This window comes from Macaca nemestrina, chromosome 13, assembly GCF_043159975.1.
Source record: "Macaca nemestrina isolate mMacNem1 chromosome 13, mMacNem.hap1, whole genome shotgun sequence".
Classification (NCBI taxonomy): domain Eukaryota; kingdom Metazoa; phylum Chordata; class Mammalia; order Primates; family Cercopithecidae; genus Macaca; species Macaca nemestrina.
The window spans coordinates 31,823,653-31,843,034 of NC_092137.1; the positions used below are offsets into that span (position 1 = coordinate 31,823,653).

At 38.6% G+C, this 19,382-nt stretch overlaps 1 long non-coding RNA gene across 2 annotated transcripts in view; it reads right to left on the minus strand.

Moving 5' to 3' along the window:
• Positions 1 to 11,569, minus strand: part of LOC105479693 (uncharacterized) — a 91,860-nt gene extending 80,291 nt beyond the window's left edge. For both annotated transcript variants that reach the window (XR_011611585.1, XR_011611586.1), the window contains exons 1-3: positions 11,414 to 11,569; positions 3,834 to 3,944; positions 3,640 to 3,742 (exon numbers count right to left, since the gene is read on the minus strand). This is a non-coding gene — a long non-coding RNA (uncharacterized lncRNA). The remainder of the gene's footprint in view (positions 1 to 3,639; positions 3,743 to 3,833; positions 3,945 to 11,413) is intronic.
• Between the last annotated feature and the right edge of the window lie 7,813 nt (positions 11,570 to 19,382).

Genomic DNA, 19,382 nt, shown 5'->3' on the forward strand with positions numbered 1-19,382 from the left:
GTCCCCACCCAAATCTTATGTCAAATTGTAATCCCCAGTGTTGGTGATGGGACCTGGTGGGAGGTGATTGGATCATGGGGTTGGTTTCTCATGAATGGTTTAGCACCATCCTTTTGGTACTGTTCTCATGATAGTGAGTGAGTTATCATGGGATCTGCTTGTTTAAAAGTGTGTAGCACTTCCCCCTCATGTTCTCTTGCTCCTGCTCCCACCATGTAAGATGACTGCTCCCCCTTTGCCTTCTGTCATGATTGTAAGTTTCCTGAGGTCTCCCCAGAAGCCAAGCAGATGCCAGCATCATGCTTCCTGTACAGCCTGCAGAACCATGAACCAATCAAGCCTCTTTTCTTTATAAATGACCCAGTCTTGGGTATTTCTTTATAGCAGTGCAAGAATGAACTAATACATCCACCTTCTAATACCATCAAATGTGGTGGATTTGGAGTCAAGATTTCAACATATAAATTGGGATGAGGACACAAACATTTAGCAATATCCCTTTGAGATCTGAGTCCTGAGCAAGGAGTGTTTCCACAATTTTCCCACCATTACAGGGCACAGGATTCTTATCCCTGGCCCTGTCACGGTAGTGTGTGACTCTACTTTTCATCCTTTTCGCTGGAATAGGAACATGTACCCAGCATAAAAATATTTTCAAGGCCGGGCGCGGTGGCTCAAGCCTGTAATCCCAGCACTTTGGGAGGCCGAGACGGGTGGATCACGAGGTCAGGAGATCGAGACCATCCTGGCTAACACGGTGAAACCCCGTCTCTACTAAAAAATACAAAAAAAAAAAAAAACCTAGCCGGGCGAGGTGGCGGGCGCCTGTAGTCCCAGCTACTCGGGAGGCTAAGGCAGGAGAATGGCGGGAACCCAGGAGGCGGAGCTTGCAGTGAGCTGAGATCCAGCCACAGCACTCCAGCCTGGGCGACAGAGCGAGACTCCGTCTCAAAAAAAAAAAAAAAAAAAAAAAATATATATATATATATATATATATATTTTCAAATGGTGAAGTCCTCCAGGGTCTTAACCTCCTGCCTCTAACTTTTATCTCCTTCCTACACTAACCTGCCAAAAGTGTAACCTAGTCCCAATCTTTGAACACCACCTGGGCAGAAGCAACTGAGGCTGCCTATCTTTCTCAAGCTGATCACAATTTCATTTCTTCACTATTGTTTTTCCTTATTGTTCCTTTTAAGACTTTTTTTTCTGCCCAGCTTTTTAGTTGTCTTTAGAGGGAGGGTTATTACCAAACCCAGAGTATTCTATTTTCATTTTAGTAACATTGCTTTCCAAATAGTAGATGAGAGGATATTTTTCTTTTTAGATGTATAATAATCCATCTGATTAACAAAGAAAGAATGAAAAAATCTGAATATCATTGTTTTATAACAACCTATGAAGTAATGCATCTAGGCATCTAATTAATATCTGCTAATATCACTAAGTGAGGGATATCCAGGCATCAGCATGGGAGAGTACAATGCCACCTATGAAGTAGTCACTCCCTCAAAAAAAATCAAACCTGAATTGAGCCTCTCTAAATCTAGCCTCTGAAGCCATCAACAAATCTATAAGAAATGCTGAGGACAAAGGGACACGTTAAAATATACTATAGAGATGTGATAAGCAAACTCCAGGGTATGAGACATTCAGGAGAAAAAAATTCAGTTCCTTAACAAATAAATTGTAATGGAAAAAAACAAGGTTGGGAGGACTTATATATTAAAACAGATTTATGAAACATAATGAATCACAATGCATTGATCTTATTCAAATCTTGATATTTTAAAAACTGTCAAAACTATGCTACTTGTAATGTAATTGAGAACCTGAACACTGACTCAAAAATATTTGATATTTTAAAGCATTACATTTTTAAGTATGATAACACCATTGTGGTTGTGTTTAGCAAAAACGGAGTGTGTATATTTGTGTCTGTACATATATGTGTATATATGTACATATAGTATATAACTGCATATTATATAATCTACTACACATACACACATGTATTAAGTATAATAGTTCTGGATAAAAAATTTGCTTAAAACTAATACAGGGAGGTAAGAAGTGAAGGAGAGTGTGGATGCAGAAAAAAAAAAAGACTATTATGTAGAGAATGGGAGAATGGGTTGGTGGGGGAAAAGATTGCAAACAAGATCATTTCGGAGCCTATTATAATGTCCAGATGATAGATGATGCTGGCACGGACTAAGGTAATGAAGCAAAATAGAAGAATTTGAGATATATTTTGACTTTCAGATTTCTGTGAGAGATTCATGAATATGTAAAGTAGATGACTGCCAAGGAGAGGTAACATAACTTGGGATGAAAGTATATCAATGAAAGGATGATTTTTAAATCTAGGGGAATTAATGAGCCCATTCAGGTCAAGGATATTAAGGCAAACATTTATTGAACCCTAATATATCAGTCACTTAGTAGATTTACAGCCTGGATGGGGGAGACAAGTCAATGGCAAATCCTGTGATAAAATACGGGCAAAGTGGAGTGTCAGGTGCAATGGAAGCAAGATCCCTCTCCACCCTGCTCCCCAGCCAGTCACAGGGGATGAAATGCGAATAAGAGTTAACAAACTTAAATGACATCTGAAATATTGTCACCAACCGAATTGTTCAACTTCCATCAAAGGAAATCATTGTTTTTATTGATAACATCATTCTTTCATTTTTATCTTTTCAAAGACTGAATTTTAATGGTTTCAGGCTCTGGGTAAAATGTCATGCCTGTATCTTCCATGCCTTCAGGAACAGATGGGGCCTGACATGTTCAGAGCAGTCATAAGCAAACTAAAATCCAATTTTCCTTGGTAGGAGGGCACTGGAACAGCCAAGCAGTCTGGAGGGAAAGGCTGGGGCGGGAGTCTGTTCTCGCTGGTTCACAAGGCCTATTTGTGTAATCCCACGTGCCCTTCAAGTTTTCTCCTGCTCTGAAAGCACAGGCTGCAAATGAGCGCTAGTTTATGGGCACAGCTGATTCCAATCTCTCACTTGTCATGAACTAATGTTTTATGATGTGTTGAGGTGACCCCTGGCTAAAAAGACTGTATGAATGCTTTTTATTGTTTTCTTGTTTGTGATATATTGGGCCAGCGGATGTGCGTAACCTGATCAACCTAGTAAAAATTTTAATCTCTTCTATTTTTATGGCCTTCCAGGAAAAATTCCATTTAGGGGAAAAGTAATGACTTTCAAAACTAATTCTCAAACATCCCAACATCACATTACCAAAAATAGGCCCAGTGCTGTCAGGGGTCTTCACTCCTCTAAAAGTTTTCCTAATAGTTTGTTTGGAGATTGTTGTGTTCAAGCACTTGAGAGGCAGAGTCTTTGTCAGTGGAGGGGGTGGTGGGGTCACTGAGAGTTTATGTGGGAGGGATGGGGGAAAGTCTTAGGAGTTACAGGCTTCAATTTGCTCTTAGGATGCCATCTTCCAGGGTCTACGGCCCACCAAGACTAGAGGTTTTGCTTGCTATCAAATCTCTCAAAATAGTAATCACAGCTAAACGAACAATCTCATTCAATTCTTACAATAAGCCTGTCAAAAAGGTATACCACATATACACCTTGCATTTTACAGATAGGGAAACTAAGGCTGAAAAATGCTGTGACTTACCCGGGACCACACAGCTTGGTGGGAAGCAGCTTTGACCTGGTTTCTTCTGATCTCTGTGTCTACTTTAGTAGAGATTTGCTCCCCTCACCTCTATTCAAAGACCCTAGGAGCCAAAGGAGAAGAGATTTGGGAGCAACATTCATGAGAACTGCAACATCCTCCATGCATAACGTCCTCAGTCTGGTGATTCTTACCTTGTTTCCACCTCATTCCCATAACACTTGATGTACACCTGGTATCACTTCACCAGCACAGGACATACAGGTGGGAGTTAACCATCTGTAATTCAACTTCCTTCCCTCTCACTTAAAGAGAAACACATTAGAATCCAGTTAAGAGTGATACTGAATTCTCTCCAATTTATTTTTATGTAAGTCACTCACAAATATTCCGTTATTAGTAACAACAAATTATTAGTAACACAAATTATTTGCAATGTAGTTTCAAACTGTCACCAGAAGATATACTTGTTGCTTTACCCCTCTGATGACCACTTATTCTTTCTCAAACCTACTGCTGTTCTCTACCCATAACCTCCCACTCTCACCTTTATCTACTGAGCTCTCAGCATCTCATGGGAATAAAAAGCATGGGATTCAGAGTTCAGACATACTTAGGTTTGCATCCTGGCTCTGACACTTACTAACTGTGTGACACTGACAAGTAAGTTTCTCTAAGACTCAGTTTTCTCTTGTATAAAATGGAGATAAAATAGTATCTATTTTATAAAATAGTATCTATTTTATGTGAAAATAGACAGTGGCAATAGACAGATATTAATTGGATATGCGAGTTATTACAATGTCTGGCAGACATTAACCGCTGACTAAATGTTAACTACCTTTTATTACTTTATCCCATATCTATCCAGTTCACATCCTCCACTCCTTTTCTGTCAAGTTTTCATGGGCCTGTGTTTACTGTGAAGAGTAGCTTATGTTCTGAACTCGCTAGTAAAGGAAACAAGATATTACAAAGAGAATTGGAAGGAAGCCTCAAATTAATCAACATTTATATAATTTCTCCTGTGCCCCAGCCATCCTAAATAGTCAGTTTACCTTATCGAGTGATGTGTTAGTAATAGGGTGAATTGTGAGTTCGGCCATCAGCATTCATTGGCTGCATTATTGAAGCAGCAGCTCCCCACTGATTTCAGAGACTACTTATCCACTTGGCCATCCACAGTGTTAAGTTTCCTAAATGTTAGGGAAAGGCCTGCCCCAAAGCAAAAGCCAGGTCACCCTCTGTTTCCTCTCCACTCACCAGCATCCACACTTCAGTTCTGCGGCCAAACATTTAATGAAATACAGCCCAAGTAAAGAGAAGCTGCCCCAACTACTGAGATAGAATTAAGAACACTAACTGAGGCAAGACCATAAGTCTGCCTTCACACCACCCCAAGAGGGAAAAGAGATCTGACCCTATGGAGGAGGCTATGCATACATATGTGTGAATCTCAACACCATAAGGGTAGGTGTGTCAACAAGAGATAAATCAGTGGTGGACAAGGTAAAGACCCAATGAAAAGTGACATCACATGTTAGTAAGTCATTGAAGGATTAATGAGATTCTGCCAGAGACATTAACTATTCCCTCACCTGTCAGAGTCATTTTTAAAATCTTGAATCTGACACTGATCTTCCCAAATCTTCACTGCTCACCCAAAATCTAAATGGTACCATGCTATTTAGGAGAGAGTCCCCACCCCATGTTCTTCACATCAGAAATGAAGATGCAGGCCAGGTGACTCACTCCTGTAATCCCAGCACTTTAGAAAGCCGAGGCGGGCAGATCACTTGAGGTCAGGAGTTCGAGACCAGCCTAGCTAACATGGTGAAACGCCATCTCTACTAAAAATACAAAAATTAGCTGGGTGTGACGGCGCATGCCTGTAATTCCAGCTACCCTGGAGGCTGAGGCAGGAGAATCGCTTGAACCCGGGAAGCAGAGGTTGCAGTGAGCTAAGATTGTGCCATTGCACTCCAGCCTGGGTGACAAAATGAGACTCCATCTCAAAAAAAACAAAACGATGCACTACTCAACCTCAGCTGAACTCCCTGACAGCTCTCCTCCACTTCACTCTTTTCCTTGGTTGACTCTCCAGCCTAGTTCTACCATCATTACTCCAAACTTTTTCCACTCTCTAAATCCTGAAACAGGAACCTGCACCATACTCCCCTTCACCCCCACCTCCACCTCCACCTCCACCTCCACTTCCACAGATGACCTTCCCTGTTATTAGGAGGTTTTGTGAAGACTGAAGCTTATACAATTTAGGGAGAAGGATTATTAAAAGAAAATAATATAAAATTACGAATACAAAATTTTGTATTCATAAAAAGTAACAATGCAAAAAAAGTTTTAAGTTAACAAATACCATAATGTCATTACATTATAAATGTTTTTAGTAATTAACTACCCGACATACCTCTACAATATTTTTTCTTATCACTTTTTGCCGATGACAATGGCTTTATGATATCATAGACAATGGCTTTATAATATCATTTGACAATGGCTTTATAACATGATAGTGGTTTTATAATATCATTATATGACAATGGCTTTATAATGTCATATTTTAATTACTGAAAATAAGAAACTGGTTGTGATATCTTACTGGTTCCTTCATTAATAAATGGGTTAAGTAAAATCTCAGACACTTGTTCATTTTACATGTGTACTGGAGTTATTATTTTACCTTTTTAAAAAATTATCTTTTTGGAGATCTACCAAAATGCCCAATGAATTCACCTGACAGAGGTAAGTAAGCTACATTGCCAGGAAAGTGTATCCAGTAAGTGGCTTGAGTCCAGGCACATATTTTCTTAGCTCCTGGAGATAAACGCCAAGTGACAATAGAAGTTTAACTTTGCTAACTCTCCATTTCTCTAGTTTCTCTTCCTTTCTACTGTCTGTTTATGTATGTCTGTTTCATTTATGGTTGATAAATTATTTCCCATTGGTGTCAGAAAAGATTAGGAAATTGATTTTAATGTATGACCATTTGGTGGTCTCCAAAACTGGGTTAATAGATTATAGGTATCTGTTTTCTTTCTTTCTTTTTTTTTTTTTCAGAGCGTCTCACTATGTTGCCCAGGCTGACCTCAAACTCTTGGGCTCTAGCAACCATCAAGCCTGGGACTGTAGGTGCCTGCCACTGCACCTGGCCTTATCTGTTTTCCCCTTGAGTGAAGTGAACGTGTATAATTTGATTCATCTTTTTTATCTATTTGTCTCTTTTGAGAAAAACCGATCAAGAATTTCAAGCTCACCAGAAAGGAGAACAGCTCTTTGATGTCTACTTCAGGGTATTTTGGTATTTCTGTATCAACTCTTGACCTGTGGCTAACATAGAACTGAAGCTTTAAGCTCACTATGTATATGTACATCTCTGTGTCATAACTCACAAAAGATTGCACCTTTCTTTGTAACTGGATATTTTCCTATCTCCCAGGGGTATCAAAAAATTACATTATGAAGTCTCTTAAATTAAAGGGGTGTTTTTTGGATTGATTTACATAAGAGATAAATAAGTGCTTATAAAGATGGGATATTCCCAAGACTCTCAAAAAATCAGAAAAGTGAACTTCATCCCAGCACTTTGGGAGGCTGAGGCAGACAGATCACATGAGGTTCAAGAGTTCAAGACCAGCCTGGCCAATATGCTGAAACCCCGTCTCTACTAAAAATTTAAAAATTAGCCGGGTAGAGTGGTGCACGCCTATAATCCCAGCTACTCGGTAGCTGAGGCATGAGAATTGCTTGAACCTAGGAGGTGGAGGTTGCAGTGAGCCGAGATTACACCACTGCACTGCAGCCTGGGCAACAGAGCAAAACTCTGTCTCAAAAAACAAGAAAAAAGAAAGAAAGAAAAAGAAAAATGAACTTCAAATGTTTTAAATGTGCTATACTTAAACAAATTACTTTCACAAAAACTCAAAAATATATTAAAAATCCAGAAATACATTAAGAATCTCAGAAATATATTAAGAATATATTCAGAAACTCAGAAACTTAATGCCTTACAAAACTTTCTTAGGAAAACTAGTTATTCCCTGGCTTACAGGGTGCCTTGGCCTTACAGATGTGAAGAAGGTCTCTTCCTGGCTGACCAGAAGTTTTAGGGTATTGGGAGTACCTCAAGAAGAGTGAAATTCCCACACATTTATAGATATTACAGGTGATATTGGGTAGGGTTTGTTGGGTTTGCTTTCCTAGCTTCAAGATCACAAATAAAAGAGGCTTTTAAAAGCCCAATGTGAGGGCTGGGCACAGCGGCTCACCCCTGTAATCCCAGCATTTTGCGAGGTCTAGGTGGGTGGATCACCTGAGGTCAGGAGTTCAAACCCAGCCTGGCCAACATGGCAAAACCCCATCTCTAATAAAATACAAAAATTAGCTGGGCATGGTGGTGGATGCCTGTAATCCCAGCTACTTGGGAGGTTGAGGCAGGAGAATCGCGTGAACCTGGGAGGCAGAGGTTGCAGTGAGTCGAGATCGTGCCACTGCACTCCAGCCTGGGTGAGACACCGTTTCAAAGAAAAAGTAAAAGAAAAGCCCAATGTAAGATTCATTTTAAGAACTTCCAAAAAGAACTTAATTTTGTCATGCTTCAATACTGTATGGCTCTTGATTTGGTAAAGCAAATTTAAAGAAACCTAAGCAGTAAATTAACATTCTTCCTTTACCCATAATTAATAATCGAGCCAAATCTAATGTCAGGATTATTTCAATCACAAAATAATCTTTTCTCTCTCTTTTTTATAATTATTATAATCACAAGGCAGGGGTCAGGGAATATTGTCAGAAAAAATCATGAATGCTTGGAAATGGACAAAAAAAGATAGTGGGTGTTTGTCTAGCTCACTTATCCAGGTTATCTCAGCCTTTCCATGTCTTTGAGCTGTTTTACTCCATAAATTATAGATAACCAAGAGCAATGCAAATGATATTTTCCATAGTCATGCAAATTCTGCCCAGTGAAGGGACAACTGATTCCCAGTACCGATGACCACTCCTCTTCTAGAAAAAGTTAGTTTTTGAATTTTAGAATTTGTTCTGGTTATTCTTTCATGTCTTTTTACCCATCTAATCATTAGAATTTCTTTGCTAGTGTTAATAATTCTTTTAGCATTTCCTTTGAAGTTACATTAAATTTATAGGTTATGTATAAAATTTATATCTGTGAAATTGAGTCTTTATGTCCAAGAACAAAGTATGCCTTTCCATTTGTCCAAGTCTTCTTTTGTTTCCCTCAACAGCTTTTAAAATTATTCTTTTTATGAGGCGTCTACATTTCTTGTTAAATTTATTTCTGAGTATTTTATCATATTTGCTGCTACCATAAATTGGACCTTTTCTTTCAGCGCCAGAGACATAACTCATAATTGGTTTAAGTCAAGCAGGATGGTCCCATTTCTCTTCCCAGTCTATACCCTTCTGACCAAATGAAACATAAGAAGAAGATATAAGGAGGAAGGTTTTTCCTCATTGATCTGAAAGAGAACACATGGGAAGAAGCAGGCCCTCTTATGAAGGAAAAAAAAAAAAACACTCATTTTTTTAAACTGAGGTTTTTTTCCAGTAATTTGCAGCTGAAAACATCTGATAAAATAATTATAATTGTACAAAATATATCTTATATTTTATATCTTTATTTAACCTTAACTCATTATCTCTTTAGACAGAATCTACAAATTCCACGTAATTATCAATGATGACTTTAGTACATTTCTATTCAGGAGTGGCATTCAGACACACACACTTCTGTGGAAATAAATAAAAATCAACCAAACAAAAACAGGCAAGGTCTATTTATTCAGGGCTTGTTAGAGCAAGTGAGTCAGCCGCCATCACTTGCACTCTAGCAAGGACTCAGAAGCTCCCCAGATTGAAGGCTATCCATGTGAGGAAGCTGTAGGTGGGCTAACTAGAAGCAGAGCCTGGTCCAGCATAATCTCATCTTAAGATCCTTATCTTAGTTCGATCTGCAAAGGTTCTTACTCCAAATAAGGTCATATTCTGAGATTCTAGATGAATCTATCTTTTGGGGGGGACACTATTCAACCCATGACAGTATACAACTCTGAATATACTAAAACCATTAAATTATATTATTTACATAAGTGAATTTTATGATACCCGAATTGTATCTCAACGAAGACATTTAAAGACCTAGATAATACTTTTGAAATTTTTTGAAAACTTAATAAAATAACCATATAAAATCATGTAAAGTACTAAAATATTTACTACTAAAACAAACCACTAAGCCAAGAAAGATTTACAGAGCACATAAAATGAGAAATTGTCCCATCTCTTTCAAAGAAGGTAGGATAATTCTTATTCCAATATGAAATAAGGATAATACAGAAAGAAAACAATATACTAATTTTATTCAAAACCTATATGCAAAGAAGACCATTTGATCATCTCAACATATTTTTTAAAGTTATTTAACAACATTCTATGTTTATAATTGATTTTTCAGTGTTAAATTGATTGAAGGTATTCACCAGAAACTAGTTGACACAGTAGAAACATTTATTTTAATGTCATGACCAAGACAAAAATGATCACTACTACTACCACTTCCACTGGAGGTCTTAGGCAAAATGTTATAAGACAAGGATAGGTCCCTGTGCAGACCTGTTTTTTCAGATTGTTGTATACATACTGGAAATGGCTGCTTCAATTGCCCATAAATGTACTTCCTATCATAGTATCTAAATACCTAGATATACTGTACCCCAATTACTAGAAGAAAAAATATTTTTGCCTCAGATAAGGCCAGGAGTCAAATCCTAATGCAATCACTTGTGATCCTAGGAGCAAACTACATTACCCACTGACTCCTAGAAAGGAATAGCACACTTGGGATTTCTGGAAAACCTTTGGGAGCATGTTTCCAATGGTATTAGGCAATATATAGAGTCAAAGAGCATGGGGAGTCGGGTATTTTTGTGAATGGGACTATATAAGAGACACTTGGCTTATAATGATATTTGCCATATTGATTTATAATTATTTGCTTTCATTTAAGCATCTTCCACTGTATTAGTAACTTCCTACATTTAGGGCTGGGTCTTTCTCATTTTTTCATCTTCTGCACCTAGTACCTGAATTCCTCAATATTCAAAGTCCTTATTCTTTCTTTTTTTCCCAAAAAAGTTGTAATTACACATTTCTTCCATTGATGTCTCTTGTTTACTCACAAACCCTGCCAATGTGTTAGTATATGTAATAACCTGAGGCTTATACTTCAAGACCGGGCAGCTAAAAACTCCTGAGAAACTCATTACCAGTATAAGATATTAAGAAGGAATATATTACACCATAATCAGTAACGCAAGTATTAAAATAGCAAAATTAACAATTGTAGCTAAAATTTCAAAAAATATATTAAATGAAATTATAAAAAATAATTAATATAAAAGAAGGCAGGAAAAGAGGGAAAGAAAAACAAAGAATAGATGGGACAAATAGAAAAATAGCAAAATTACAAACAAATTCAACCATACCAATATGCACATTAAATGTAAATATTCTAAACACCCAGTTAAAAAGCAGAGATTGCCAGATTGGATTAAAAAACAAGACCCAACTATTTCTGCCTACAAGTAATGCAACTAAAATATAAAGAGACTAACAGCTTAAAAGTAAAAAGATAGTATGTCAAAAAATAAGATATAAATGATTATACATATTATATATATACATTTGTATATATACATAGATACATAGAGAGATTGATATTAAGGAATTGGCTCACATGATTTTGGGGGATGGCAAGTTCAAAATGCATAGAGCAGGCCAGCAGGCTGAAAATTCAGGAAGGATTTCTATGATACAGTCTTGAAGCAGAATTTCTTCTTCTTCAGGAAACTTCAGTTTTTGCTTTTAACATCTTTAGCTGATTGGATGAAGCTCACCTATATTATGGAGGGTAATCTGCTTTACTTAAAGTCAACTGATGTATGTTAATCATATCTAAAAAGTACCTTCACAGCACCATCTAGACTAGCGTTTGACCAAATAACTGGGCACCATAGCCTAGCCAAATTGACACATAAAATTAGCCATCACAAATGGAAACAGACAGAACACTAGACCAGAAAAAAAAAAAAAAAAATTAGGAGGGCTATACTAGTATCAGACACGATAGATTTCAGAGCAAAAATATTGTCAGAAATAAAAAAGGACATTTCTTAATGATAAAAGCGTCAATTTATCAAGAAGGCATAGCAATCTAAATGTTTGCATACTTAATAGCAGAGCTTCAAAATACATTAAGCAAAAAATGATAAAGTTGCAAAGAGAAATACATAAATACACAATTATGGTCAGATATTTCAATACCCATCTCTCAATAATTGATAAAACAAGTAAAAGGAAAATCAGTAAAGATATAGTAGATTTGAAAAACACTATCAAACAAACTGAACTTATTGACATTTATAGAACACCCCAACCAACAGCAGCAAAATACATATTATCTTCAATTATACACATAAACCAAGAAAGGCCATGAAACAAGACTCAAATTTAAATGCATTCAAGTCACACAGAATGTGTTCTGTGACAACAAAGAATTAAGTGAGAAATGAATAACTGAAAGTTAGCTGGGCCAGGCATAGTGGCTCATGCCTGTAATCCCAGCACTTTGAGAATCTGAGGTGGGAGGATCACTTGAGGTCAGGAGTTTGAGACCATCCTGGGCAACATAGCAAGACCTTGTCTCTACAAATAATTTTTAAAAATTAGCCAGGCATGGTGGCACACACCTGTGGTCCCAGCTACTTGTGGGGCTGAGGCAGGAGGATCCCTTGAGCCCGGGCAGCAGTTGAGGCTACAGTGAGCTGTGATCGTACCACTGCACTCTAGCCTGGGTGACAGAGTGAGGCCCCATCTCAAAAAAAAAAAAAAAAAAAAAAGTTATCTGGAAAATTCTTAAATATTTGAAAACTAAAGACACACTTCTAAATAATCCATTAGTCAAAGCAAAAAATCAAAGAGGAAAACCAAAGATATCTTCAACCAAATTTGAAAACTAAAATTCAACATATTAGAATTTGTGAGATGCTGCTAACACAGTACTTAGGGAAATTTTTATAGTATTAAATGTTTGGAATGGAAAAAAGTAAAGTTCTCAAATCAGTAATGTCAGCTTCCACCACATGAAACTAGAGAAAGAAGAGCAAATTAAACTGAAAATCGTAAGAAGAAATGAACTAATAAAGATTAAAGCAGAAATCAAAGGAATAGATAGAACCAATAGAGAAAATTAATGAAACCAAAAGTTGGCTCTTTGACAGGTTCAATAAATTAACAAACCTCTAGTTATACTAATCAGGAAAAAAGAGAGAACACACCAATTGCTAATTATAAAAATGAAACGTGGCATCATCGCAAATGCGCTAGAATTAAAAGGATAACAATGGAATACAAAATGAACAATTTTGTGTCCAAAAAAATGACAACATAGGTCAAATGGACAAATTCCTTGTTTGTCAATGTATCACAGTTCACTCAAGAAGAACTTCGATAGATTTGATAAATTACCTAATATCTATCAAAGAAATGTAATTAGTACTTAAATACCTTCTCACCAAAAAAAAATCTCTAGACCCAGATATCTTCACTAGTAAAGTTAAGGTAGAAATAATACCAATTCTACACAAACTCTTCCAATAAATTGTAAATGAAGAAATAGTTCTCTAACCTCATTCCATGAGGCCAGCATTACCCTAATACTAAAACCAGACATTACAAGAAAAGAAAACTATAGATCAACCTCTTTTAAACATACATGCAAAGATTCTAAGCAAAATTTTAAAACTCCAATATATAATATATAAAAGGGTTAATGTACTATGACCAAGTGGGGTTTCTCTCAGGAAAGCAATTGATTCAAAAATCAATCAATATAATTCACTATACTAGTGTGGTGGTTAATATTGAGTGTCAACTTGATTGAATTGAAGGATGTAAAGTATTGTTCCTGGGTGTGTCTGTGAGGGTGTTGCCAAAGGAAATTAACATTTGAATCAGTGGACTGGGAGAGGCAGACCCAACCTCATTCTAGGTGGGCACCATTTAATCAGCTGCCAGTGTGGCTAGAATAAAGCAGGCAGGAAACGATGGAAGAGCAGACTAGCTGAGTCTTCCAGCTCTCACCTTTCTCACGTGCTGGATGCTTCCTGCCCTCAAACATCAGACTCCAAGTTCTTCAGCTTTTGGACTCTTGGACTTACACCAGTGGTTTGCCAGAGGCTCTCAGGTCTTCAGCCACAGAATGAAGACTGTACTGTTGGCATCCCTACTTTTAAGATTTTGGGATTCGTACTGGCTTCCTTGCTCCTCAGTTTGCAGATGGTCTTTTGTGGGACTTCACCTTGTGATTGCGTCAGTACTCCTTAATAAACTCCCCTTTACATACACATCTATCTTATTAATTCTGTCCCTCTAGGGAACCCTGACTGATACAATTAGCTACCTAAAATAGAAAAACCACATGATCATCTTCGACAGAAAAAGCTATTGACAAAAACCAAATTTCATTTCTGATAAAAACTCTCAGCAACATAGGATAAGAAGAAAGCGTCCTCGATTAATAAAGGGTACTACCAAAAAACTTAGTTAACATCACACTTAATGGTGAAAGATTGAGTGCTTTCCCTCTAAGATCAGGAACAAGATAAGGACATCTGCTCTCACCACCCTTATTCAACATAATACTGAAGTTTACAGCCAGTGCAAGCAGATAAGATAAACAAAATTAAAGGCATACAGCTTGGAAAGAAAGAGGTAAAACTGTCTATTTGTAGATGATGATGTGATCATCTATGTAAAAGTCCCAATATATTTTTTAAAAGCTAATACAATAGATGAATTTAGCAAGCTTGAGTTTTACAAATACAAACAAGTTGTAGTATTCAACAGTAATATGCAAAAATCAATTGTTTCTATATACTAGCAAAAAACCATTGGAAACTGAAACTTAAAAAACAATACCATAAAAAATATGAAATACATAGGAATAAATCTGACCAAAGATGGGAAAGACTAGAGGACTAAAAACTAAATAACATTGCTGAGAGATATTAACAAAGACTGAAATAAACAGAGAAATACACTCATATCTGGATCAGACAGCTCAATATTGTTAAGATAACAATTCTCGTAAATTCCCAGCAGGCATTTTTGTAGAAATTGACAAGGTGATTCTAAAATCCATATTGGAAATACGAAGGTCCTAGAATAGCCAAAACAACTGAAAAAGAAGAACAAATTTGGGAACTAACACTACCTGATTTCAACACTCAATAAAAAGCTACAATAAGTAAGGCAGTATGGTACTGGCATAAAGATAGACAAATAGATTAATGTAACAGTATATAAAGTCCAGAAATAGACTTTTTAACAAAGCAAACTCAACATATATGGGGGGAAAGAGTATACTATTCTTACAATTATCTACATAATCTCATCTTCTTCTCCCTCTCATTAACTCTCTAATGCCACATGAGCCCCCTTGCTGTTCCTCAAACATTTGAGACATGATCTTGCCTCAGGATCTTTGTAGAAGCTGTTTCTTGTGCTTTGAATAACCAATAACCTTCTCAATAAGGCCTAATCTAAGCAACCCCAATCTTACCAACTCCAGCATTCCAATTTCCCTTTACCCACTGTACTTTTTTCTTTTGACCTTAGCACTCACCACTTTCTAATATACTATATAATTAAGCTATTTGTTAAGTTTAATTATTTTCCCTTCTTCTGTTGGAATATTTGCTCCCTGGGGATAGGAATCTTTGTTTTGTGACTATTCTACCACCAGTACCCAGACAAGTGCTTGGCACACAGTAGGCACTCAATAAAAATCTCTTGAATGAACTGTTCTCTTCTTACTTTGCAACTATATTTTAATCCCCTCTCTCAGTCTCACAATCTGTTCAAACAATATTTTATGGGTCTGAAATGCCAGACACAATTCTGAATACATTGGAACATAAAGCTGATCAAAACATGGCAATGGCACTCTGGATACTACAATGTAGTGAAAGACATGAAATCTGCAACAAATAATAACTGATGCAAAAATATTGATTCATTCATTCACTTATATTATGAGCAAGATATTGGTTTATTAACCACCAATTAAAAATTGTATTTATTAACTGTTTAAGAGTCATCATTTTAAAACATCTCCCCAACAATTTCAAATTTTGGCTGACAGTTAAGGAGCTTAGAAGTTGTAACTCAATCCTAACAAGTAAAAACTAGAACAAACTGAAAAATCAACAACTCTTCACAGATCCATCAGAAAAGTGAGGTCACAGGGCAAACCACTGCTCCAAAAATTGGAGAGACAGACAAGTGGATACAGAGAATCACAACTTACCAGAGCAGAAATCTACAAGCAGAAACCTCCAAGGGAAGCAGTGCCAGGGTAGGAAAACCTGAACTGTAATTGCCTAATTGCTTGCAATTCAGCATGAGTTAATTGCAGGAGGCTTTGCGAGTTCAAAACTCTAGGGGGGGAATCGGGGGCAAGATGGCCAATGAGACAGTCAGGAGAAACATCTCCCATGGAGGGTCCAGGGCATCAGGAAGACAGGTGCACTCCTAGCAGATCTTCAGAGGGAAGGCTTTGAGAGAGGACAAAGAGGAGACACAGATGCTAGGCTGAAAGGGGAGGAAGCTGGGAACCGTGCTTGGGGCTACCATGCACTGGACTCATTCCTGGCCCCCAGTGACTCCAGGGGAAGGGGTGAGTTGAACAGGCAAGGGGCAACCCACTCTCACCATGGACTCAGGAATCCTGGCAGGGGGAGACCCCTTGATCACCACAGACACTTGAATTGGCAGGGAGAGCTGCCCAGAGAAGTGGTAGGGGCAGAACTCCACATAAAGTGGAACCCAGAGGGTTAGGAGTGCAAGTGTCTATAGTGGAGCACTGCCAGGGTTGCCCATCCCCCTAGGCTTGACTCACTCCCATAGGAGACTTTAGCCCTAGGGGAACTGGTGGACCTGAACTCTGCTGGGTGGTCTTGTCCATGAGACAGGGTCAGTCCAACCTGAGCACCCCCTGGTCCGCTGGCCTCTCCTGGAGCCACAATCTGGGTGCACCTCCTTGCAGGTACCTCCTGGGGTTCACATCATAGCTCCTGAGGATGGTGTAGTGCCCCTGACCAGCAGAGTGCTCCAGCAGAGGGGGCCCCAGTGAACACGCACCAGTTGGTGACCTCCCGTGTGCCGACGGGATTGTCTTGGCTATATGAGCTGTTTCAGGTTCTATATGAATTGTGTGTGTGTGCCTGCACACACTGGCCCACAGCCACACCCCCACATCACTTTGCCTGCATGTGTGTGCACAGGCAGGCCCGGCCTTTCCTCCCCAACCAGCATGTGTGTGCACATGCAGCCTGCCATGCCACTGCAGCCAGTGGGAGTGCACCTCGTCCTAGTCCCCACCACCACCCCCGCCACACTGCCACTGTCATCGGAGAGTTGGCAGGCATAGAGCCCACCAGCCCCACCCCTGCCAGCACCCCACCCCTGCTTTAAAACTGCCATGGTGCAAAACTAGGCACAGGGAAAAACTGATCCACCCCCCACCCTAAGCGGCCATCACTGCCCACAGGAGAACACACAGAGGAGCCACACAGTCCTGTGCCAACTAGGACCCCACCCCCATGCTAACACCACCACATGCAAGAATAAACACACACATTTTCCTGGTGCTCCCACCCTTGCCCCAGCAATCCCCACAAGCCACCATGCTGTCAACGCCAGTGGCTGCTGCAAATGCCTGCATGGAGGCTGACAACCCAGCACACGCTAGCACCCTGCTGCAGCCAAGAAGCATACACCCCAACACACTGCAATTGCAGCTGCTACTGGCACGTGTGAACTAGGAAGGATCCTGATGCCACTGCCCTATGAAGTACACTGGCTGGCAACACCCATCAGAGTGTTGTGACCAGCAGTCTGGAAGCACTCTTGGCCCTTCTAGAGCAGCAAGCTCTTAACCTCGAGGAGTCAGAGAACAAAGTAAGAGCTCCATATCAGTCCCCCAGAGTTAGAGCACACAGGCCAGGAGTCCTATCCTGAGCCTTGACTCCCTAAAATCTTCTAGAAATGAAGTCAGACAACTGAATGCACCTCATACCACAATCAAACCCCAAGGTCATCAAATAGGATAAAAGAAAAAAAAAAGACTTAAAGGAAACTATTTTAAAATTCATATAGAACAAAAAAGAGTTCATATAGCCAAGACAATCCAAAGCAAAAAGAACAAAGGTGGAGGTATCACACTACTGGACTTCAAACTATACTACAAGTCTACAGTAACCAAAACATGATGGTACTAGTACAAAAACAGACACATAGACCAATGGAACGGAATAGAGAACTCAGAAATAAGACTGTACATCTACAGCCATCTGATCTTCAACAAACCTGACAAAAACAAGCAATGGGGAAAGGATTTTCTATTTAATAAATGGTGCTGGGATAACTGGCAGAAAATTGAAACTGGACCCTTTCCTTATACCTCATACAAAAATTAATTCAAGATGGATTAAAGACTTAAATGTAAAACCCAAAACTATGCAAACCCTAGAAGAAAAACTAGGCAATACCATTTGGAACATAGCATGAGCAAAGATTTCATGACAAAATTGCCAAAAGCAATTGCAACAAAAGCAAAAATTGACAAATGGGATATAACTAAACTAAAGAGCTTCTACACGGCAAAAGAAACTATCATCAGAGCAAACAGGCAACCTAGAGAATGGAAGAAAAATTTTGCAATCTATCCATCTGACAAAGGTCTAATATCCAGAATCTACAAGGAACTTAAACAAATTTATAGCAAAAAACAAACAACCCCAACAAAATTGAGCAAAGTGGATAAACAGACACTTCTCAAAAGAACACATACATGTGGCCAACAAACATATGGAAAAAAGCTCAACATCACTGATTAGAGAAATGCAAATCAAAACCACAATGAGATACTATCTCATGTCAGTCAGAATAGGGATTATTAAAAAGTCAAGAAATAACAGATACTGGTGAGGTTGTGAAGAAATAGGAACATTTTTACACTGTTGGTGGGAATGTAAATTAGTTTAACCATTGTGGAAGATGGTGTGGCGATTCCTCAAAGATCTAGAACCAAAAATACCACTTGACCTAGCAATCCCATTACTGGGTATATACCCAAAGGAATAGAAACAATTCTATTACAAAGATACATGCATGCGTATGTTCTTGCAGCACTATTCACAATAGCAAAGACATGGAATCAACCCAAATGCCCATCAATGATAGACTGGATAAAGAAAATATGGTACATACACACCATGGAATACTATGCAGCCATAAAAAGGAATGACACCATGTCCTTTTCAGGGACATGGGTGGAGCTGGAGCTGGAAGACATTATCCTCAGCAAACTAATGCAGGAACAGAAAACCAAACACCGCATGTTCTCACTTATAAGTGGGAGCTGAACAATGAGAACATATGGACACAGGGAAGGGAACAACACACACTGGGGCCTGTCAGGGGGTTGGATGCAGGGAGGGAGAACATTGGGAAAAATAGCATACTGGGCTTAATACCTAGGTAGGGGTTGATAGCTGCAGCAAACCACTATGGCACATGTATACCTATGTAACAGACCTGCACATCCTACGCATGTACCCTGGAACTTAAAATTAAAATTAATT